Source organism: Sciurus vulgaris (assembly GCF_902686455.1).
Source record: "Sciurus vulgaris genome assembly, chromosome: 14".
Classification (NCBI taxonomy): Eukaryota; Metazoa; Chordata; class Mammalia; order Rodentia; family Sciuridae; genus Sciurus; species Sciurus vulgaris.
In genome coordinates, this window is record NC_136475.1 from 53,668,548 (window position 1) to 53,693,218 (window position 24,671).

At 40.8% G+C, this 24,671-nt stretch overlaps 1 long non-coding RNA gene across 2 annotated transcripts in view; it reads left to right on the top strand.

The window, feature by feature from the left end:
* Window positions 1-24,671, top strand: part of LOC306643910 — a 55,862-nt gene that overhangs the window by 21,330 nt on the left and 9,861 nt on the right. For both annotated transcript variants that reach the window (XR_013759112.1, XR_013759113.1), the window contains exon 3: window positions 15,212-15,327. This is a non-coding gene — a long non-coding RNA (uncharacterized lncRNA). The remainder of the gene's footprint in view (window positions 1-15,211; window positions 15,328-24,671) is intronic.

Genomic DNA, 24,671 nt, shown 5'->3' on the forward strand with positions numbered 1-24,671 from the left:
CTTGTGACATGACAGCTAGCTTCTCCCAGAACAAGTGATGAGGGGTGGGGTGGAGAGTTCACAGCATCTTTTATGAGCCAATCTCCCCATCACACACCATCTTCAACATTTCATTCTATTTGTCATGAGTTAGTAAGTTTAGCCCACATTTAAAAGGAAAGGAATCAGGCTTCATCTTTTCAAAGAAATCTACCAAAGCATTGTGAACATATTTAAAACCACCACAGTAGCACAAATTTCTTTTCATGAAAAATATGCTGGAATAGGCTGGGTGTGGTGGTGCACGTCTATAATCCTGAGGCAGGAGGATCTCAAGTTCGAGGCCAGGGAGACCCTGTCTCAAAATTAAAAATACAAAGGGCTGGGAGTGTAGCTTAGTGGTAGAGTGCCCCTGGGTTCAATCCCTGTGCCACACACACACAAAAGTGCTGAAACAGAAAAGTGAATAATCCATTTAATATGTATGAGCTTTGACTCTTGATTGAGGGAAGTATGAAAACAAGAACAACAACCACAGTGAGACAAAGTGGTCTATAGTGACCAAATTAAAATTCCTCCTCCTGAAACAAAACAAAACAACAAAAAACTTAGATGGTATTCCCAGGTGATGGTAATTATCTCTGTCATTCTGATGGCTAGCGCATTGGTACTGATGGCTTGCCCTTCACGTGGGTCCAGAGGGAAGAGTGGCATCTTGCTGGCAGATGGCAAGAAATTTCCTCTTTCTAACAACACTGCACAGGCTGAGCATAACATTTTCTCAGCTATCTCTGAGGGGCCCTACCTGCTTGAAAGGTCTGGTTGTTAGATGTACATTTCGTCTGAATGAACAATTACCTTTGAGCCACTGCAATACATTTGGAACTCAATTTTAAAAAGTACTTACAGAACATGAGCTGTGGTCTGTGGTCTGTAAATACTAAGCAGGTCTTGAAAAATAAAAAGCAAATGCCAGCTGGTACTAGAACTACAAGCAGGTGTACCAGAACACCTTGTTTGAACTAGGAAATATTTTCCTTAGTTATATTTAGCTTTTGGTTTCCCTTGGTGGGTGTGGACTGGTCACCCAGTTTGGCTGTTCTTCATGTTCTTTTGTCCTTGTTCCTACATTTTGGTTACTTTAAATGTTTCAGGTCCTTTATTAGAGGGCAAGTGAGAAATGTCATAATGACGATGAGGATGACAACAGTAAAACTGCCATTTCTCTGAGGTGGGAGGCTGGAGAGTTTCCTGTGGATGAAAAGTAATGTTTTGTTCCCTGTCATCCACATCCATATTACATAGGGAACTGAGCATGGACTTTGGAATTGGAAAGACCTGAATTTCTTTCTTTCTTTCTTTGGTGGTGCTGTAGATTGAACCCAGGACCTTGTGCATGTGAGGCAAGCACTCTACCAACTGACCTATATCCCAAGCCCAAGACCTGAATTTGGTTTCTTGCTTTATCACTTCACTTATTCAGTAAATGCTTCTTATACCAAACACTGTGATAGATGCCTAGTGCACAGGGATGAAGAATGCATGCATCACCTTCCCAAAGTTTGGTTCAGTTTGGGGAATATAGACCAAAAAAAAAAAAAAAAAATGCAGGTGAGTCTAAGATGCTGAAAGAACCAATAGAAGGGTGCTTATCTGCTCCTGTTGGCAGGAAGTATGTGAGTCTGGAAAGATATCAAAGAAGCAGAAATATTGCATTGAGTTAAAGCGAGAAGAAGGAAGAACCTGTGCAAGGATCTGGAAATAAGAGCAAGCATTGCCATTTTATGGATGTGACCTTGGCTCCGGATGGACGAGTGATAGACAGTGCTGACTGGAAGGGTTTCCATCTTCTTTTTCCTTCCCCACCTTCCATCACAGAGGCTTCTCCTGCAGCTAATGACAGTCATGTGACACAGTTCCGGACCATGAGATATGAGCATGGTTTGGAAGAGGGATTCTGGGAAAGTTTTTGTTTTAATGACTAAGGAAGTGACTGTTGAGTACCAGGTACCATGTTAGGTCAGGACAGAATCGACGTTTGCCCTCATGAATTTAACCTTCTAGTGGAAGGAGACAAAAACTAGCAAAGAAATGGGGAAATTAGAGAATTTCAGCTGTGATTGACTTGGTGTTTAGGTTCTGTGATACGTTGGTAATAGTCACTTCTTGGAAGTGGATCTCTCAGAGGCAGGGAGAAGAGTTCCCAATGAACTCTTCCAAAAGTTCCAAAAATACCAAGGAAAGTGCAAGTGGTAAAATGAATGTTATTTGATGATATAGAGTGTAGTTGGGGAAGAGGGAAGGATGTAGAGGGAGAAAAGGAGACCGTGAGCAGCTCTCTCATTGGATTTTTTAAAGTCCCATAGTGAGGTTCCTTTCTGTCCTGAATACAGACCATGGCCCATTGGCAATTCTGGGCTAAAGAGTTCAGTGGTACATTAACCTGCAGGAAGCAGCCTAGATGAGCTCAAGCACTTCGTAGGAAAACAGGGATAGTTTTAAGGGAGTAGAGTATGAGGTCTGGAAGCAGATTACCTAAGTTCAAATGGACACCCACTCCTTTATAGCTGTGTAACCTTTGGAAATACTACCCCCCACCCCCACCAAGTCCTGTTGTATTGTTTAGCAGTGGATTGCCCAACATGCAACATAATTACACATATTTGGTTGTGCAAAACAGGAGTTAGTGCTCACTTACCGACCCTTTTGTTTCAACTAAATATTCAGATACAACTTAGATCCTTAAAGCATCCGGATTCTAGGTCTGCATAGCAGAGTCACCCAACCATGGACTCACAATGATGTAATAATTTCCATAATTCAGTGCACGGAATGGTGTGCCAATGGTTGGACATACTTACCGTGAGTTCCTTTTCTAGAGCATTCTCCAGGCCTCTGTAGAGGTATGATCTGGTCAGGACAAAGATGATTGGAATTTCTTGAGGGTCAAGGGTCTGGAACAGTTAAGTATTCTACATGATTCTCTTGGTTCTCAACCTTAGGAAATACTTAACCCTGCTGTCTAAATTTCCTAAGTGGTACAATTTGGAACAGTAATAGTAATATGACTGAGGTCCTTTTGAGGACTGAGTAAACTAATCCATGTAAAGTGCCAATGCATAATAGCTGCTCAAAAATATCAGTCACATTTGTTGTTGTCAATATCCTTAGTGGTAGAATCTTAACTGTCATCTCACTTATCAGACTCAACTATTGCTTTTAGAAATTTCACAATCTCTTTTTCTCTCTTTTTAGAAGAATATGAATGATTTTTAAAAGGAACATTTAATTTAATTTTTGTAGTACTGGGAATTGAACCCAGGGTATCCTACATGCTGGGCAAGTACTGTACCACTGAGCTACACCCCCAGACCAATTTTTAACATGAATGATTTTGTCCACTTGGATCTTATGAGGAATTTCTATAACTGGCAGTGGCTTGGTGCTCTCAAAAGAAATTTTCCTAAGTATGCTGGGATGTAAGTCATTTAATCCAGGAAGTCTGGATTTATAAAACAAGTAGGCTTCCATTGGTTCATCAGAACCCAAGTTATTATGATATGTGTGAACAGTCATTTCCATTTGCCCATGTTTCTTCTGTATAAGCTGAAATGTGACTGATGTCACATTGCAAAAGCCAGGGCCTTCCTGTCCCTTCAAATTCAGGAAGTGTGCATTCACTGAACCCCTATTTACCAAGCACCCACTATTTGCTGGTGATATGTTTTTCAGAACACATGGCACTTAACTTCTAGTACCTCTCTCAGAGAGGCTGTAGGGTGTATGTGGCCACTTGATAGTTGGCACTTTTCTACAGTTGATATAAAGACTAACTATAACTAGATGAATGGCTTGTTTGGTAACAATGAGCGATCCTGGGTCCTGGGTGGTTGACCAGCTGAATTTTGCCAATCACTGCCTTTAATTTTGGTAGGCAAACTTTTCTTCCCTTTGTAGGTGAATAACTCCTGTACAAAGTTTCCCTCTGTGACATGATGCTTTTAAGATCTTCCTTTTCCTCATTGGCCATTCTGTTCATCTTTGCTTTAATTGAGAATAACTGACAGTTCTGGGAAGTGAGGGTAAAACACGCTTACCATCTCTTTAGAGGTTGGTCCTTTACTAGAACATGTTTTGGTCAACCTGTTATAAATTCAAACTTTAAAGTTGAGAAGATAATGAATTATAAATGAAATTCCAAATAATCCCAAATTATAAATGGGATTTAAAGGGAACCCCAAATAATAAATCTCAAATAAGTTATCAAGACATTTCAGTATTGGTGTTCCTCAAGAGAAATTTCACTATTCTGTACTCTTTTTTTAAAGACATAGATGATAAACAAATATTTTAATCCAGGAATGATTTGTACTATGAATCATGGAAAACCGGTTATAGGTTTATTTTTCTCATGTAACAAGCTGACATTATTAGGTCAGTGGCTCAATGATATTGGACCTGGCAGGCATCTCTAAGATTCTCTTGACTTTTTTTTTTTCCCCTCATAGTAGCCAAATGTCCCAGTTGACATCACATAGGTGTTCAAGGTAGGAAGAAATGGGGAAGAAAGGATAGAGCCAAAAATGTCTCCTGTATTTATTAGGAAAGTAAAACTTTCCTTGAAGCTCCCTGTCTGACTTCCCTTGACAGGTCATTACCAGAACTGGGTCTCATGGTGTGTTAGTCAACTTTCTGTCACTGCAACAATTACCTGAGGTAAATCAACTTATAAAGAGAAAAGGTTTGTTTTGGCTTGCGGTTTCAGAGATTTCAGTTGATGGTTGGTGGGGCCCATTGTTTCTGGGTTTATGGTGAGTCGGAACATCATGGTGGGAGTGTTTGTCAGAGAAAGTGCATTTCCCTCATGGCCAGAAGTAAAGGAGAAAGATAAAGAGAGTGTTGTCCTGTTAGCTCCTTCAACGGCACATTTCCAATAACCTAAAACCTTCCACTAGGCTCCCTGTCTCAAAGGTTCCACCACCTCCCTGGGGCACATAGGTCTTTGGGGGACATTCAAGATCTGAACTGTAGCACAATGTTAACCCTCAACAGAAAAATGTCTGCAAAAGGGGTCAACAGGGTGGTCATGATTGGTAAAGACCATCAAAACTCATTCCCTGGGATGGGTCCTATTTTTCCCTGAATCAAAATTAAGATTTTATTAGCAAAATAAAGAAGAAGAGGTATTATTTAAGTCAACTAACAACTACCATAGTTTATTCTCCCTGTCATTTTTGCTGCTGGGAACCTAATGGAATGGGCTCCTCCCTGAAGGCACTGGAGAAGATCACTGTTTTTAACTGGATTCCCACTGTGATCAGAGTTCAGCAGACACCAGACACCCACGTGGTCAGTGGGGGAAAGTTCTCATATTGTGGTCTGTCCTTTCAAGGTCACTGCCTCCTCCTCCACTCACTTATCCCCCCTTTTTTATTGGTGCATTATAATCATACATATTGATGGGATTTTTTGTTACGTATTTGTACATGCATACAATACAACAATATAATTTCGCCAATATAACTCCCTGCCTCTACTCACTTCTTAAGGTTGTTGCAGACCAACGAACTTAATCTTATTCCCCAACCTCCCTCTGAGCTCCCTTCTCAAACCTTTTGGTACCTGCAGAGTGAATAGCTGAACTTTTCTGCTGGTCACAGATACACACACACACACACACACACACACACACACACCATAAATTTTTGGGCTGAAACTAGAGGAAACAGTGGAGTGTTGGTTATAGGTGACTATTTTAGCCAATAGGGACTCTTTGTGTTTAAAATTAAAAAAAGAAGTCTCTAAACCCTAAACATGATAGATCCAGAGATAACGCATGATGAAAAAATTTAAAGTTGGTATCACAGCTCTACTCAATAAAAAGGAGATGCAGTTTTTATCCATTTGTGGCAGATATAGTCTATGCATTGTCTTTTTATTCCAGCCTTGTCTTATATTAATGTCCTTTTGCCCCATAGTGTTTCCTTCCTACTCCACTAGTAGTAGGTTAGATTAGTAGTTCTATTTCGGGGCACGGATGTCAGAGGTAGTTGGGATGAGGGTAGGGTTAGACAGAGAAAAGCCTATCAAAGACACATTTTGTCACTGTGTCCTTTGGAGGGGGTCCTCTTCACTGTACCTTGCCTACATCAGTGCAGCAGAGAGTACCCATCTGCTGAGTGCTACACATTGTTGCTGTTTGACAGTGTGAAGCTTGTTGAGTTAGTGTCTGCATTACCTTCCCAGAGCAGAGGTGGGCCAACCGTTCAGTATTAAGAGAAGCCTTCTCAGGATTAAGGAAGGACTGCTAATTTTGACACTTCCCATATTGGGATTTTTCCCTCTTCCTTTGAGAACAGGTGTGTTGGACTCAACTTGAAGGAGTTCTGTGTAAGAAGGTCCTCCCTTTATTTTTCTATCTAGGGGATAAAGAATTTTATTGGCCTTTAAACGAAAGTTTGCAATTATGTTCCAGATCCTGAAGTGACTACATTACTGATGTTGTCCTTTGAGGAGGACAGACAGTTTGATTGTGCTGCTTTCCCTAGAGTCAACTGGGGGGCCAATTGTTCAGAATTAGTGGGAAACATTAGATAAAGCCGAGGCAGGACACTTCTTTTGGGATAGAGGCACATTCATCTAAATTGAAATCTAAGGTGAGCCTTATACTCAACGACAAAGACCCAGACCCTAGAATTAAATCACAAACAAATGAAGGATTTGGGAAAACCCCTCAGACTCTTGCTACTGGTTCATTCTTGTGTGTAAACGTATAAAGGAAGTTGGACTAGCAGTGTAGTTCGGTGGTGGGGCACTTGTCTTGCATTTTGTTGCCTGGGTTCGATCCACACAATACACACACACACACACACACACACACACACACAGCATGAGGAAGTTTTCTTTAACCAACTCACACGCAAGTGAGTGAAAATGCAAACTCAGAGTTTTTAGTAAGGAAGCTTTGATTATCATTATATCCTTTATGCATTTAATAGAAAACATTAAGAAACATAGGACTTATGCATTGCTTTTGGCTGCAGGTAATTTTAAATGAAAAATGAAGCCGGTGCTGTTTCCTTCCTTTCTTCATAATACGCTTATAGGTTTAAGAGTTTTCAATTTACAGTGTGGAAAATAATTGAAACAAAATATTTTAAGTGATTTGAGCCAATAGTTCTGTATTGATTCAGCTTATTTTAGAGGCTGGAGGAAAGGAAGAGATAGAGTAACTTTGGACGGTTAAAATTTGGCAAGCATTGTTTGCAGAGTATGCACTTTTTTTGTAAGTGAAACGAGAATCTGTAACTAGAAGAAGACTGTTCACTTCTAAATCATTATCATGGATTTATAAAACAAGTAGGCTTCCATTGGTTCATCAGAACCCAACTTATCATGATATGTGTGAACAGTCATTTCCATTTGCCCATGTTTCTTCTGTATAAGCTGAAATATGACCGATGTCACATTGCAGAAATCCAGGGCCTTTCTGTCCCTTCAAATTCAGGAAGTGTGCATTCGCTAAACCCTTATTTACCAAGCACCCACTATTTGCTGGTGATATGTTTTTCAGAACCCAGGACACGGGACATACCCATGTACAGTTCTTGTGAGGCTAGTGAGTGCTCTTTAAATTTTTAAAAATCAAGTTTTAAATATTAAAAAAATTTTTTTTTTCAAAAACTTGGAAAGTCTTAGAGTTTTCCATAAATTCTAAAGATGGCACAGTAAAATCACACATGGCCTTCATCCAGCTCCCCTGGTGTTGATCCTCTAATGCACATCTGTCAAACACCCACAAGTTAACCCTGGACCTTTCAGCATCTCTGTGCTCAGACGGCTTCTCCACAGAGGTGGAGTGCCATTTCACCCTGTCATGTCGGGGTACAATCCGTCAGCATGACCTAACACTGGTGATACCTCTCAGAGAGACCTTTCCAAGCTACCCTCATCCAAGGAGGTGCTTCCAGTTATTTTCATTTCAGTGCTTTTGTTTTTTCTGCAGAGTTCTTATCACAGGTGGTGATGATTGTGTTTGACTGTAACTAAACTGGAGGCGCTGAGACTGAAGAAGCGTGTCTGTCTTGTTCACCTCCGTGTTCCAGCACCTAGCACAGTGCCTGGCACTCAAAAATGTTTCCTTCATAAAGAATACACTATTGTTTTCTTAGTAAACATGTAAGCATTCTTGTGAAGTTCAAGAGTACTTATTTCTCCATCTGTCATCTGGTGGATTCTGAGAACTATGTCCTCATCTCACTTTTCTTTTCCTTCAGACTTTGCCCACAGCACTTGAATAACTGAAATACAAAATCAAGAAGCAGACAATTAACAATTCTGGAATCTTCTTGACTTTCATTTCCCACAATCCCTTTGGCTCAGTTTTTCCATATCTGCCTTACAGGTGAAAGCTGTAGAATGGGAAAAGGGAGAAATCCTCTTTCTATAGGGGAAGTAAGTGCTTTCAGCCCTGATGGAACTGATTTGTTTTCCGTGAGCCTCTGTGTTCCTGGTTCTGGTGGGGAGAGTTTATCTCCCTAATGTGCTGCTAGAACTGCCTCAGGGAGCCCAGGCCTGCTCAGATGTCACGGGAAAATCCGCTAGGGGCTTTGCGGGGAAGGATGTTGTGGGTGGAAGTTGTCAGTTTTAACCTTTCTAGACTCAATTATCTTATTTCTATTGTATGTTATTTCCTGAAATGAGCTTTTACAAGTGTGGTTTCCAGAATCATTTTAACATGACCTTTTCATGGATAATCAGGTTCTCAGGAACCAGCTATGGGAAGTCCTTTAGCTGTAGTGTGGTTATGTCTGTCCTTATGGAATCCCAATCCCAGTTCACAGGTGAAGAAATGGAGGCGGTCCTTGTGAGGGGATTTATCCAGGATGTAAGAGTTTGTGCGTGATGAGACTTGTTGTATGTTTTAGTCAGTTTTTTCACTGCTGGGACTAAAAGATTTGACCAGAACAATTTTAGGGGAGGAAAAGTTTACTAGAGGACTTGTGGTTTCAGAGGTCTCAGTCCATAGACAGCTGGCTCCATTTCTTGGGGCTCAAGGTGAGGCAGGACATCATGGTAGAAGAGTGTGTGCTAGAGGGCAGCAGCTCACATGGTGATCAGGAAGCAGAGAGAGATCCCCACTTGCCAGATACAAAATACATATCCAAAGTCATGCCCCCAATGTCCCACCTCCTCCAGCCATACCCTACCAGCCTTCAGTTACCACTCAGTTAATCCCATCAGGGATTAATTCACTGATTAGGTTAAGGCTATATCACAATCATTTCTCCTCCAAACCTTCTTGCCTTGTCTCACATGTGAGCTTTTGGGGGACACCACATCTAAACCATAACACCATCCATGTCTCTTGTGCTTCATGTTGTTAGCACTGTGCCTGATGTGGCCATGAATAATACTATTTTGCTGGGGATCTTTTTATTACCCTGATTTAGGAGAAATATAAAAAAAAATTTTTTTTCTTTCATCCTATAAAGTAGGGATATTGTTACTGTTGGGGAAATGTAAGAAAAAACAAAATCAACCCCAAATTCCTCTCTACAAAGGAGGTAGAGAAAGTCTTCTCACTGAATAAGCATTAAACCAGAACGTGATATACATCACAGGCCATCCGCGATGAGATTGCAAAACAGAATCTCACCCTTTTCTGTAACCAAGCAGTACAGCCCATTACAGAGAGGTTTTCAAGATAAACGATAACTAGCAGTGGAGTAAGAGGGCTCCACAGCATCATTAGACATGCGAAGTCGTCCTGACTTTACCTGGTAACTGGGATTTCCACCTGTGTTAGCTTACTGGCTGTAACCAGAACAAACAGCTTTCATATCTTAAAAAACGGGAGATAGTTTTTTAACCTGGAGCCCAGCCCTCACTGAGGTTAGGATCCTTCTTTCCCACAAACCAGGCAACAGGGGTCCTGCATCCCTGAAGCTTGCATTTTAAGACACCGGCTCCTCGCTGTTTGAAAAAGACATTCTCAAGTCATAAAGCGGACGAAAAGCCTATATGCTTTTCAAAAGAATTTAGATGAATTTCAAAGAGAGGAGAAAGCAGTTACAATGATAAGTTTTCTAAAGTAAATGTTCTAAGTAAAAGGAGGCGGGAGAAATCTCTTATTTTTAGCAGGCAGATTTAAACTGCTTATTTTAAATTTTTATTTGTCCTTACATTACTGCTGGCTCCAGTGAAACATCCCAGCAGGCACTAACCATGGGACAGCCTCTACCAGAAGAGGCCATGCTTTCTAAGCTTTAGTATACAGAAGAATTGTTGGAGAAACTTATTTCAACTGCAGATTCCCGACTCTCACCCCCAGCACCAACCCTAGAGATTTTAATTCATTCAGTCTGTAAAAGGACTCAGGAATCTGAGTTTTTAGCAATAATTAAAGTGAGTTTAATACCGATGGTTCTGTGGCAAGGTAGCCTGAGCTCTGGAATCAGATCCATGTAGCTTTGGGTCATTTTGAACTTCTGGGTCTTAGGAAAGTGACTTTTCATAGCATTAAGTCCCATTTACTTGTCAGGGCTGGGTGACAATGACAAAAACAGATATAAACATTTGCAAATAGTGCAAGTGGCATTTACTCAATAAATAGTAGCTGCCATTCTGATTATCATTGTGCAAGCCATCAACCATGATTATATAAATGCTTCCTACTGGATCTCCAGTGTAAAGTTGAAAGGTTACAAGACCGAGGTATCTGTATGATTTAAAGGGTGAATCTGACCTCATGAATGCATTAGATCACACTTTTTAAAGAATTGCAAATAATAGAAATGAACTTGAGCTAGTATAAACAAGACAGAAGAAAATGAGACACATTTATTATGAGGACACTGGGTGGCCAGGAATGCATATTTGGGAGCTTGGGAGGCTGAGCACCTGTCCTGTGTGTTCTTCCTTTTGTCTCAGCATGTCTCTGAGAAGCTGCTTTATTTTCTTTCCTCTCTGCAGACAACATCCTGCCTTGAATGTGAACTTGAGGCTGGGGATGGGGTGGACAGCCTGCCACCTCTTGTTGACAACCATGAAGTGACAAGAATAAAAGCCTAGGAACTAAGGGTAGAGGAGGGATCCTGCCTACCTGGTGGCATCGAGGAGACCCCCCCACCCCATCAGCCTGGACTGTCCCGCTGGACTTCCAGTTATTCGGGGCAAATGAACCTCTCTGTTTTTAAGCCACTAAAGTCCACTTTTCTGCTACTTAAGGCTGAGCACTTTCCTTACTGGAGTGGGAACCTGGGGAGCTACAGCCAGGTGGCAGTCATTCTACAACTGCACAGGGGATGTTTGTCTGTCTGTTCCTCTGGCTGCATGTCTGGGGAGATCGTGCCAATTCTGACTTGATCTGCTTGTATGGTTTGAACCTCCCCTCCTCGGGCAGTGTGCAGTCTGACCTGTTCAGTGAGCGTGGGTGGGGGACAGTCTACCTCCCTGAGACCCCTGCCTTGTCTAGTTTTGGTGAGGAGTGATACCCCTTGGGGAACCATGTCTGTCATGTACTGCTGTTTTCTTCTGTTTTGTACTCTGGTGGCACATGTGTCAAGCCAAGGACACCTATGTTCGTATCCTGTATGGAAGATGTCCTGGGGAGATTGTAGCAGGTTCAGCTACCCCACTGTTCTGTTTGTACCGCTGGCTAAACACACATTATTTCCACCCCAGCTTGATGTTTTGCAGGGCAGTTTTTTGAATAGACAACTGCACTTACCTACTCACTGATGTTCGTGTCACCAGCTGTCCTCTTTCGAAGCCATCTTTTTCACACTGTAACTAGGGTTTTCTTTCTGAAGGTCTCTGGCAGAGGAGCGTGCAAGCTCCCAGACATGAATTGATGCACCTTATAAATATGCAGGACCATGTCTCCTCTGTCCTGTGTCATGTCTCAGGTGATGAGCTGAGTCAGAGCCTGCCTTCCCAGTCCAGGCTCTGCCCCTTGTGCTCCCTCTTCTTCTGAGCTACTCTGCAGGACTGTCATTATCCTTAGCACCTGCTCAGCTGACAGAGGCCCGGAGAGGTCCAGCCTGTGTTAAGCCTAAACTGTGTACTTCAATCAGTTTAATAAAGAGCCCTGCAATGAATGGGATGAGGGGCACAAACCCAACACATCATCCAAAAACAGACCACACTTTCCATCTTCTTCTGTCCCACAGTTTGTCTCTCTACAGAACATCACAGGGAAGAGACTCCAACACAGGATTCATATATCTTGAATCCTCTCATCTAACAGCACTTTATACTCCAAAGCCCTCAAACCCATTAAAATGTTGTCATCTTGTTTTAGCCTCGGTTCTCTTTGTCTAGAACAGTGTCTATGTATTCATGCTTCCAATCTTTGTAAGTCTGGCAGGTATTAACATATAAGCAAAGTAGGCTGTGAGTAATCCCAGGTCCCTTGACCATCCCTTGCATTCTCATCTGTGATAGAGACATGGTTACAGAGAAACATTTCTCTCTACTACACGGAAAACAAGGTCAAGCCAGATGGGTCTAGTGGAAGACTGTAGGGAATGGTGGAGACTGTGGCAAGCTAGAGAGTGCACAACCTGTGTGAGGAAGGCAGCTGCTGCTCAGACCTTGCTGATGAAGTCCAGGCAGGAGTATAGACCCAATGCTGCTGGAAAGTCCCGAGATGGGGGGAGACTCCTGAGATTTAAATAGTAGTTTAATTTTTAAAACAAACAACACCGTGGGTCACTTAAAACGCCTAGGAGTCATTTAATGACAACCTTTGGCTCAAAGGATGAAGTTGGAGCTCCTTAGCTCAACATAAACTCCTTCACGATTCCACCATCACTGCCCGGTGTCTTGTTTCTCACTTCTCTTCAAACACTGCATAGCTGCTGAACTTTGAACTTCTCGATGTACCTCCCATGACTCTCTGCTCTTGCACATGCTCTTCCTTTCCGGATGATTAAACTTTGTAAGTAATTCATTCTTAAAAGTTCATACTACAGTTGTCTCCTATTTCAAGATGTTCACAACCCCTCTCTCACCTTCCGATTGGTGGAAATATAGTGTCTCAATTTCCTGGTCATTTTGAGCAAGGTGCCCAAAATGCAGAACTCATTGGAGTCTGTGGTACTCACTGGATGCATGCCCATCTCCTCAGCTCATCCTGAGGTTGCCTACAGCTCCCAGCACTAAGCGCAGTGTTTGCTCTTGAGTCCAGGCTCAGTAACTAATGTTTAAATAAATAAATAAAATTCACTATGTGTTGCACACATTAAATTTAGTTTTCTTGCACGATTCCTTCGTGTCTGTTGTGGATAAAATATTTGGGTAAGGGTGACATTAGGCATCGCTTATGGTGGTACACCTGAAACATAACTATGCAGTGTCTGATGCATGTACATGTTGCTGATCTCTCAGGACAATACCATTCTTTTCCAGAGAAGGTCATCTGAAGCAACACCCTTCCTCCTAAGAGCATTAACATTTAATGCTCTTGGTTCTGAGCCTTGTTGAGGGCTTATCTAATCAGGCAGGGGTAAGAAAGGGGAGGGGGAATTATATGGAACTTACTTTGTACCATTCTTTTCCAGTGCTATAGCAGGATTAATAGGGGCATTAAAACAAGGATGAACACATACGCTGTTTCCATTGGCAAAGAGGTAAAGGGTAGTTAGCTGTGAAATTTCATTTGTATTTAAGTTTACTATTCTAAGTACACTTTCAACCCCTCCCTCTGGCCACCCATGCCACTTGACATTTTTCTCATCTGACAGCGTGGAGAAGGGAATTTTGTAAATGTCTCTCTTGGGGTTAGTTTTAAAAGAAAAGGAAAGTGTGCTAAGTGCAACGGCTAAATTATAAATTTAGACCAACCTATAATTTAAATAAATCCCTAATAATAACAGACTGAGAGCTTGTCAGGCTGTGTTGGGTCTGGTTTGTTTTACATGGATTATGACAATGGAACGGGAAGCCTAGCCCTTTAAGTGCTTTTATCCATTAGCTTCATCAAGTAATTGCAGGCTTGGAGGCATCAATAACAACAAAGGTTGACACCTTGGGAAGGAGAAGTGAATCTTTCCCTTTACAGTTCTGGCAGGAAAGAAAAGTGCCTTGATGAATGTTCTGTGGGCGTATGGATGTTCAGAGCCCAGAGAAAGGAAGCAAGAAGGGTGCCCGCAGAGTCTCTTTGATTTGCTTAAATGAATGCGCCCTTTCATTTCTACTTGTTCCTCTTGGCTCGTTCAGTGTACAATGGTATCTCTGTGGGCTCAATGCTGTCATCTCAGCATGCATATTCTTCAGAAAATGCTATTTCTCAAAAATGTAAATTTTAAAAAAGTAGTAATGAGCATGCGGAAGCAAATAACAAGAAATATCTTCCTAACTGTAGTGCAAACATGAAGCAGTGAGCAAGCACAGGAGAAAAAAATCTCACTTACCTGAAACCGGAAATTCTTTCCCCCAAATCATTAATTGTGAAAAAGTTTGCATTCTTGGTTGGCATTCATCTTAGAAAGGTCACAGCTTCCTTGGGTTGGAAATATCTATTTGGGTCTCTGGAATGAACAACAAGGAAATCTGTTGCTGAAAGACCAGTTTCAGGTCACTTCAAACAGTTAAATATGTGTCTAGATTGATTTCACATTTCAAAAAAATGAGGACTTCAGAGATTAAATCACCAGATACTGTTTTCCTTAGGTGAAACAAATTGTTAGGCGCTTTCTCAGTGTTTTAAAAAATGTACATTTTTGCTGTCAGTTCAAAAGTCACTTAGGAAACTCACAAGAGTTTGAGTCACATCTTAAAATCAGACTGTTTTGGAGGGCTCACATTTTGGAGAAGAGGCCATAGTTAAATCTGTTTTTAATAGTTCTTCTTACCTTAGCTACACGTATTATCCCTCAAGGTTGTGAAGGTTCTGCACTGGCTGCCTATGAGAATTACCTGGGGGGCTCTAACACATCTTGATGCTCAGGTTTCCCCCAGACACTAAAACTTAACTTACAGTGGTGGAATGGAAGAGGCATTGTTTTTTGTTTTTATTTTTAATATTTCCTCAAGTGATTATAATGTGTATTCAGATTTAAGCATTATTGGAATCATGAAGATGGAGTGACTTGGGTTGTGTCCTCTCAAGAGATATGTTTAAGCCGAAATCCAATTTACCTATTTGTCTTACTAGTGTGTTTGGGCTGCTATAACAAAGTGCCATATACTGGGTGACTTTCTAACGACAGAAATGTGTTTCTTACAGCTCTGGAAGTTGGAAGTTCCAAAGGAGGTTGCCAACGTGTTGGAGCTCTGGTGAAGGCTGTCTTCTGGGTTGCAGACTGTCAGCTTCTCATTGTATCTTCACATGACTGACGGAAGGTAAGAGAGCTCCTTGGGGTCCCTTTCACAAGGGCACTAGTTCCATTCATGAGGACTCTACCCTTATAATCCTTCCAAAGCCCTTGCTTTCTAGTAAAACCCATTACATTACGGATTAGGATTTCAAAATACAAATTTCAGGAGGACATTTGTCACACATGGTTCATCCTAATATTACCTGGTGATTGGGGTTTCCATCTGCTTATAAGAAGAGGAAAGTCACAGAGAGATACAGACACATAAGGAAGAAGCCATGTAAAGATGGAGGGAGGATTAGAGTAAGGCTGGGATACCAAGGGTTGCTGGTAACCACCAGCAGTTACAAGAGGCAAAAAGAATTATCCTCATGAGACTTTGGAGGGAATATGACCCTGCTGAGACCTTGACTTCCAATCTTGCCTCCACAAATGTGTGTGGACACATTTCTGTATTTTTAAACCATTCAGTTTGTGGTAATTTGTTACGATGGTCATACAAATAAATATACCTGCTGTTCTTCATCATTTAGAAGTATGGTTTGAACTCTTAAGAAATAATAAAAGAAGATTCATCTAATAAGATTCATTAGCTCATGAAAGAGTTTCCAGAGAGATTTTAGACTCTTGCTAACTATTAAAATAGTGTGGCCAAACACACCGGTGTGGCCAAACACACCGGTGTGCCCAGGACGGATTAGGTTCTGGAGATCAGTTGTGTTATACTTGAGTTTCCTTGTGTCTCTTCACCATGGCAAAGCTTGTAAGAATGTACTAGATTGGAACTCTGATTCTTCTTTTTTTTTTTTTCCATTTTTTTATTAAAAATCATAAATTCACATAGGGCAATGTTGTTTGATTCATTGTTATTTTTTCCCTTCCCCCCACCCCTCCCACCCCTCTGTTCCCTCTATACAGTCCTTCCTTCCTCCATTCTTACCACCCTCCTTATCTCTAACCCTAAACCTAACCCTAGCCCTAACGCCCTCCTACCCCCCATTATATGTCCTCATCTGCTTATCAGCGAGATCATTCGTCCTTTAGTTTTTTGAGATTGGCTTATCTCACTTAGCATGATATTCTCCAATTTCATCCATTTGCCTGCAAATGCCATAATTTTATCATTCTTCATGGCGCAGTAATATTCCATTGTATGTATATGCCACAGTTTCTTTATTCATTCATCAACTGAAGGGCGTCTAGGTTGGTTCCACAATCTGGCTATTGTGAATTGAGCAGCTATGAACATTGATGTGGCTGTATCTCTGTAGTATGCTGATTTTAAGTCCTTTGGGTATAGGCCAAGGAGTGGGGTAGCTGGGTCAAATGGTGGTTCCATTCCAAGCTTTCTGAGGAATCTCCATACTGCTTTCCAGAGTGGCTGCACTAATTTGCAGCCCCACCAGCAATGTATGAGTGTACCTTTTTCCCCACATCCTCGCCAACACCTATTATTGCTTATGTTCTTGATAATCGCTATTCTAATTGGGGTGAGATGAAATCTTAGGGTAGTTTTGATTTGCATTTCTCTTATTACTAGAGATGTTGAACATTTTTTCATATATCTGTTGATTGCTTGTACATCTTCTTCTGTGAAGTGTCTGTTCATTTCCTTAGCCCATTTGTTGATTGGATTATTTTTGTTCTTGGTGTAGAGTTTTTTGAGTTCTTTATATATTCTGGAAATTAGTGCTCTATCTGAAGTATGAGTGGCAAAGATATTCTCCCACTCTGTAGGCTCTCTCTTCACATTACTGATAGTTTTCTTTGCTGAGAGAAAGCTTTTTAGTTTGAATCTATCCCAGTTGTTGATTCTTGCTTTTATTTCTTGTGCTATGGGAGTCCTGTTAAGGAAGTGTGCTCCTAAGCCAACAAGTTGAAGGTTTGGACCTACTTTTTCTTCTATAATCTGCAGGGTCTCTGGTCTGATTCCGAGGTCCTTGATCCATTGTGAGTTGAGTTTTGTGCAGGGTGAGAGATAGGGGTTTAATTTCATTCTGTTGCATATGGTTTTCCAGTTTTCCCAGCACCATTTGTTGAAGAGGCTATCTTTTCTCCATTGCATATTTTTGGCACCTTTGTCTAGTATGAGAAAATTGTATTTATTTGGGTTTGTGTCCGTGTCCTCTATTCTGTACCATTGTTCTACCTGTCTATTTTGGTATCAATACCATGCCGTATTTGTTACTATTGCTTTGTAATAGAGTTGAAGATCTGGTATTGCGATACCCCCTGCTTCGCTCTTTCTACTGAGGATTGCATTAGCTATTCTGGGTTTCTTATTCTTCCAGATGAATTTCACAATTGCTTGCTCTATTTCTGTAAGGTACGTCATTGGGATTTTAATTGGAATTGCATTGAATCTATATAGCACTTTTGGTAGTATGGCCATTTTGACAATATTAATTCTGCCTATCCAAGAACATGGGAGATCTTTCCATCTTCTAAGGTTTTCTTTAATTTCTTTCTTTAGTGTTCTGTAGTTCTCATTGTAGAGGTCTTTTACCTCTTTTGTGAGATTGATTCCCAAGTATTTTATTTTTTTTGATGCTATTGTGAATGGGGTAGTTTTCCTAATTTCTCTTTCTGAAGATTCATCACTTATGTATAAAAATGCATTGGATTTATGAGCATTGATCTTGTAACCTGCTACTTTACTGAATTCACTTATGAGTTCTAATAGTTTTCTGGTGGAATTTCCAGGTTCCTCTAAATATATAATCATGTCATCAGCAAACAGGGATAGTTTGAGTTCCTCTTTTCCAATTCATATCCCTTTAATTTCTTTGGTCTGTCTAATTGCTCTGGCTAGAGTCTCAAGAATGATGTTGAATAGAAGTGGTGAAAGAGGGCATCCCTGCCTTGTTCCAGTTTTTAGGGGGAATGCTTTCAGTTTTTCACCATTTAGAATGATATTGGCCATGGGCTTAATGTAGATGGCCTTCACAATGTTAAGGAATGATCCCACTACCCCAATTTTTTCTAGTGTTTTGAGCATGAAGGGATGCTGTATTTTATCGAATGCTTTTTCTGCATCTATTGAAATAATCATGTGATTTTTAACTTTTAGTCTGTTGATATGGTGAATGACATTTATTGATTTCTGGATGTTGAACCAACCTTGCATCCCTGGGATAAAACCCACTTGATCATGGTGCACTATCTTTTTAATATGTTTTTGTATGTGATTTGCTAAAATTTTGTTGAGAATTTTTGCGTCGATGTTCATTAAGGATATTGGTCTGAAATTTTCTTTCCTTGATGTGTCTCTGTCTGGTTTAGGTATCAGTGTGATATTGGCTTCATAGAATGAGTTTGGGAGGGTTCCCTCCTCTTCTATTTTATGGAATACTTTGAGAAGTACTGGAATGAGCTCTTCTTTAAAGGTTTTGTAGAACTCGGCTGAGAACCCATCTGGTCCCGGACTTTTCTTTGTTGGTAGGCTTTTGATGACCTCTTCTATTTCATTGCTTGAAATTGATTTATTTAAGTTGTGTATGTCCTCCTCGTTCAGTTTAGGCAATTCATATGTCTCTAGAAACTTGTTGATGTCTTCACGGTTTTCTGTTTTGTTGGACTATAGGTTTTCAAAATAGCTTCTAATTATGTTTTGTATTTCACTCGTGTCTGTTGTGATATTTCCTTGTTCATTCCGAATTTTAGTAATTTGAGTTTTCTCCCTCTTTCTCTTTGTTAGTGTGGCTAAGGGTTTATCAATTTTGTTTATTTTCTCAAAGAACCAACTATTTATTTTGTTAATTTTTCCGATTGTTTCTTTTGTTTCAATTTCGTTGATTTGGGCTCTGATGTTAACTATTTCCTGTCTTCTACTACTTTTGGTGTTGGTCTGCTCTCCTTTTTCTAGGGCTTTGAGCTGTAATGTCAAGTCATTTATTTGTTGATTTCTACTTCTTTTGTTGAATGCGCCTCATGAAATAAATCTTCCTTTAAGTACTGCTTTCATAGTGTCCCAGAAGTTTTGATATGATGTGTCTTTGTTCTCATTTACTTGTAAGAATTTTTTAATTTCCCTCCTGATGTCTTCTGTTATTCATTCATCATATAATAGTGTATTATTTAATCTCCAAGTATTGGAGAAGTTTTTTTTTTTTTTTCTGTCATTTATTTCTAATTTCTGTCCATTATGATCTGATAGAGTACAAGGTAGTATCTCTATCTTCTTGTATTTGCTAACATTAGCTTTGTGGCATAAAACATGGTCTATTTTAGAGAAGGATCCATGTGCTGCTGAGAAGAAAGTGTATTCGTTCTTTGTTGGATGGTATATTCTATATAAGTCGTTTAAGTCTAAATTGTTGATTGTGTTATTGAGACCTATGGTTTCTTTATTCAATTTTTGTTTGGATGATCTATCCAGCGGTGAGAGAGGTGTGTTAAAATCGCCTTGTATTATTGTGTTATGGTCTATTTGATTTCTGGAATTGAGAAGGATTTGTTTGACGTACATGAGCCAATGTTCGGGGCATAGATATTTATGATTGTTATGTCTTGCTGATTTTTGCTTCCCTTAAGCAGTATGTAATGTCCTTCTTTATCCCTTCTGACTAGTTTTGGCTTGAAGTCCACATTATCTGAAATGAGGATGGATACTCCAGTTTTTTTGCTGTGTCCATGTGCATGGTATGTTTTTTCCCATCATTTCACCTTTAGTCTACAGTGTTGGGGGCTGTGCCATGTTGGTGGTGCCAGGATGGCGCCTGATCACATCGGCAGCGAGGAGGTTAATTGACATAAGCACACTCAGGTGATTTTCTCGTCCACGCACACAATGTATGCGCATGTGTTCTCGAGCACTAATTGCCTGCTAGAGCGTCTCGCCTAATCTTTGCGTAAGAGGCGTGGCCCTGCTCTCTGCCTCCTGGAGGTGATATAAGCGTAGGCGGAGTGAGACAGAGAGGCAGCAGCCATTACCAGAAAAGCTAGTAGAAGAAGACACACGCGGGGCAGCAGCCAGAGGGGAAAACACGGATAGCAGTCCTTAGAAGCAGCCAGAGGAAGAGACACGCGGCGCAGCAGTAGCCAGAGAAGAAGACACGCCACACCAGCCATTAGAAGCAGCCAGAGGGAAAACACAGCAGCGAGTAGGGGCAGCTGCGGAAGGCAGATTGCGGAACGGAGAACTGAGACGCATCACTAGGGCACCTTTGGTAGACACACCCTTAGTTCACAGGATGCAGGACTTTAAGGCGTGGCAGGCCTCTCTCCTTCTAACCTCTAAGAAAAGCCTGTCTTTCAAAGTTTCTCTCTTAAGCAAAGTTTGTTTCTCTCTGATAAGCGGGGTCTCTCTCTCTCTCCTCTCAAAGCAAGTAAACCTCATTTCCTCTATCCTCTATAAATGAACAAACAAGAAAGAAAGTCTCTCTCTCTCTCCTCTCAAAGCAAGTAAACCCCATTTCCTCTATCCTCTATGAACAAGCAAGAAAGCAGTGCACTAAAGAGAAAGATAGAAGTGCCTCAGTTTCCACTCCACCACCCATAAGACCCGTGCAAGTTGTTGCTGCAGGTGGTGACAAATATCCACGGATTTTGGAACCACAAAGAGCCAGCGACACTATGGGTATCTCTTTCTATGAGATGAGTCCCTTTCAGGCAGCATATTGTTGGATTTTTCTTTTTAATCCAATCTGCCAGTCTATGTCTTTTGATTGATGAGTTCAGGCCATTAACAATCATGGTTATTATTGTGATATGATTTGTATTCTAGTCATTGGACTCATTTTTGTTTTTTGACATGATTTGGTTTCTCCTTTATTTGGCTATTCCTTTAGGCTAGTTCCTCCTGTTGCTGGTTTACATCGTTGTTTTTCTTCTCTTCCTCATGGAATATTTTGCTGAGAATGTTTTGTAATGCCGGCTTTCTTTTTGTAAATTCCTTTAGCTTTTGTTTATCATGGAAGGATCTTATCTCATCGTCAAATCTGAAAGTAAGTTTTGCTGGGTATAAAATTCTTGGTTGGCATCCATTTTCTTTCAGGACTTGGTAAATGTTGTTCCAGGCCCTTCTAGCTTTTATGGTCTGGTTTGAAAAATCTGCTGATATCCTTATTGGTTTCCCCCCTGAATGTAATCTGATTCTTTTCTCTCGCGGCCTTTAAAATTCTGTCTTTATTTTGTATGTTAGGTTTTTTCATAATAATGTGCCTTGGTGTAGGTCTGTTGTAATTTTGTGTATTTGGAGTCCTATAAGCCTCTTGTACATGGATTTCCATTTCATTCTTCAGATTTGGGAAATTTTCGGATATTATTTCATTGAATAGATTGTTCATTCCTTTGGTTTGTTTCTCTAAGCCTTCCTCAATCCCAATAATTCTTATATTTGGCCTTTTCATGATATCCCATAATTCTTGTAGATTCTGTTCATGATTTCTTACTATTTTCTCTGTTTGGTCAACTTTGTTTTCAAGATTAAATATTTTATCTTCAATATCTGAGGTTCTGTCTTCCAGGTGATCTATCCTATTGGTTATGCTTTCTATGGAGTTTTTAACATGGTTTATTGTTTCCTTCATTTCAAGGATTTCTGGTTTTTTTTTTTTTTCAGTATCTCTAAGTCTTTATTGAAATGATCTTTTGCTTGCTGTATTTGCTCTTTTAACTGTTGATTGGTGCGATCATTTAATGCCTGCATTTGCTCTTTCATCTCCTCGTTTGCTTCCCTGATTGTTTTAATTATGTACATTCTGAACTCCCTTTCTGACATTTCTTCTGCTGTGCTGTCATTGGGTTTTATTGATATAGTATCTAGGTTTGTTTGGGACATTTTCTTCCCTTGTTTTCTCATATTGGTCAGATGTCAATGGGACTCTGTGATATTGTAGATTTCCTCTATTTGCTTATAGTGTCCCTGTAGATTTCCAGTGTATCATCTACCAGCCTTCAGTAGCCTGAAGTCTTGGATTAACTTGATAATGTAGTGCTTCTAAAGAACGCTGCCCTTAGCCTGCTACGGGTTCCAGGGAGAGAGACCTGGAGAGGTCTCTAGCTGCCCAGCCCTGGTCCCAGAGGCTGCTTGCAGGTCGGAGGTCTCCGCTGACTTGGGGACTTGTGGCTGGTTCTGCGTCGAAAGGCTCTCACTGGGCGGTCTGCCCCGAGAAGCTAGCCTAGAAAGGTGCTTCCCGCCGGAGGGGGGCTGGGCTGCTTGGGGAAGTCCCTGGCTGCCCTGTGCTGGTCTCTGAAGCAACCTGCAGGGCGGGCCGGAGCTGGCAGCGGGCGGGCCGGAGCTGGCCGCGCGCTGCTTCTGTGCAGAAAGGCTCTCACTGGGGGACCTGCTCCACGAGGCTGGAGAGTCTGGCCCTGTGGGAGGAGCCCACCGCCAGAGTGCTCAGAGCTGCCTGGGGGAGACTGTATCTGCCCTGTCCTACTCTAATAAGCCGCTTGAATCCGGGCCTGCCCCCCAGCTGAGCTTCACTGGGTGGGGGAGACTCACTCCGTGGTTCTATTTTAGTCCGAGTCTCTCAATGCCTCCCCTTCTTGAATCATGGGTTCTGGAGCGACTGGAGATGCAGTCACCCTCTAGTCCGCCATCTTGGATCTGGAACTCTGATTCTTGAAAGAAAACAAATATGTTTGTGTTATCTGTGGGGGAAAAGAATACTGCTTCGAAACAATAGGCCATTCATTCTCTTTGATAGAAAGTTCAGTTTTCTTTAGTTGGAAATTATTTCTAATAGCAAGAGACCCATGTATTCAGGAAGAATTTCTAGTTAAATATCTAGTCCACCTGCATTATTACCAAGAGGTAATAACAAGATTAACTATGTAGCAGTTGTAGGAATAACTGGGGGTGGGGTGCCAGGAAGCACAAAATCCATATTATTTAATGTCCCACATTCTCTGGGGTTTTTTTTGATCTAAAATGATACTTATTTGATTATATCATCTTGTAGAGCTATCATAGGACATTACACAAAGTCTTTTTAGAAACACATTCTTTTTTATTGTTAAAAATGCTAAATTTGATGTGAACTGGGGGCAGTTATTCTGGATGGCCAATAGGTATCTTTATTCTCTTTATGTCCTTTCTGCAGCTGTCCCTTCCCCTCCTCAAATAGAACAAGAGCAATCACATTGACTCAGGTTCTGGGGAATATTCTGTAGACTAACTGGTAGTCATAGAGCACTTTTCAAATGAAAAACAAAAAGCGTTATTAGTGCAGAATACTATCATGAACTGGTAGCTCATAACTTCGAGGCACTAAGTCATATCTACCTCATTTAATAGATGAGACTCTTATTGCCCTTAAATTGGGTTAGAAGCTGCACTGATTTGTGTCCACTGTTCCCATTTTGTAACACATGATTCTAGATTACCTCTGATTCTTCTCATGAAAAGATATCTCTTAGTTTTTGGCTGTAGTGGTAAATAGGGGAGGGGTAGACTGATCATAGCCTCATGGGCAGCATTCATTATTCTCTATACCATCACAGACGTCTATTTCTTAGGATACTGACGCTATGTCAAAAGGTCATGTGATGTTCTTCGAACCCTTTTGTGGGCATGGGAGGGGACAATATTCATATATCCAATCTCTCTGATTTCTCTTATAGCCAAAGCTTCCAAAGTTACTAAGTTTTAGATTCCATCTGAACTTGGCTTTGTGCAATGCAAAAACACTCCACGTTTAAAAACTACTGCCACAAAGTAATAGATAAGTCCAAGGTAGATAATCCTCCCCTAGCACACAACTTAATAAATAAGCCATGCAACTCTCTGAATACTCATACTGATTTTTCCTAAGAAATCTATTCTATTCAGTCTTTTAATTTCCCCAGTGTTCACAGCTATGCTGGCATTTTCAAGAGATAAGCCCACACACTTTTTCCTTAGGAAAAAAAAAAAAAAAGCTTTGACTAAAGCAGAATGTGTTCTGTGGTAAAGCATTATTTTCATGCAGTACCTTTTGCTTCCTTGTTTTTCATATTATCAAAGGGATGAATCTTAATCCTGTAAAGAACATGGCTGCTGATCACACCAAAATTGGAGTCATCTCAAGTGAACAACTGTCCTCCTCCTAAGGCCAGTGCCAGCTATTGAATGATACCCAAGGGGATTTCGAAAATCCTAAGTCTCCAAAGCAGAAACAAAGGGAAAGACTTGTCCAAGATTACATTAGTAACAAGCACTTAATTATAATATCAATTTGCATAATGACTTCTCTTTTAGCAGTGATTTCACTGCTAAAATCAAATGGTATTATGAAAAAAAAAAGAAGTTTCCAGCTGCCTAAGCTCAGATGGTATCCCAGGAATTGAAGCTCTTGCAAGAAGGAGTTGACATTTCTTTATAGGCAGAGCCTCTGCAGGCCTGTCTGGAAAGTTAACACTTCTTTCGAGGATACCCTTCCTTTC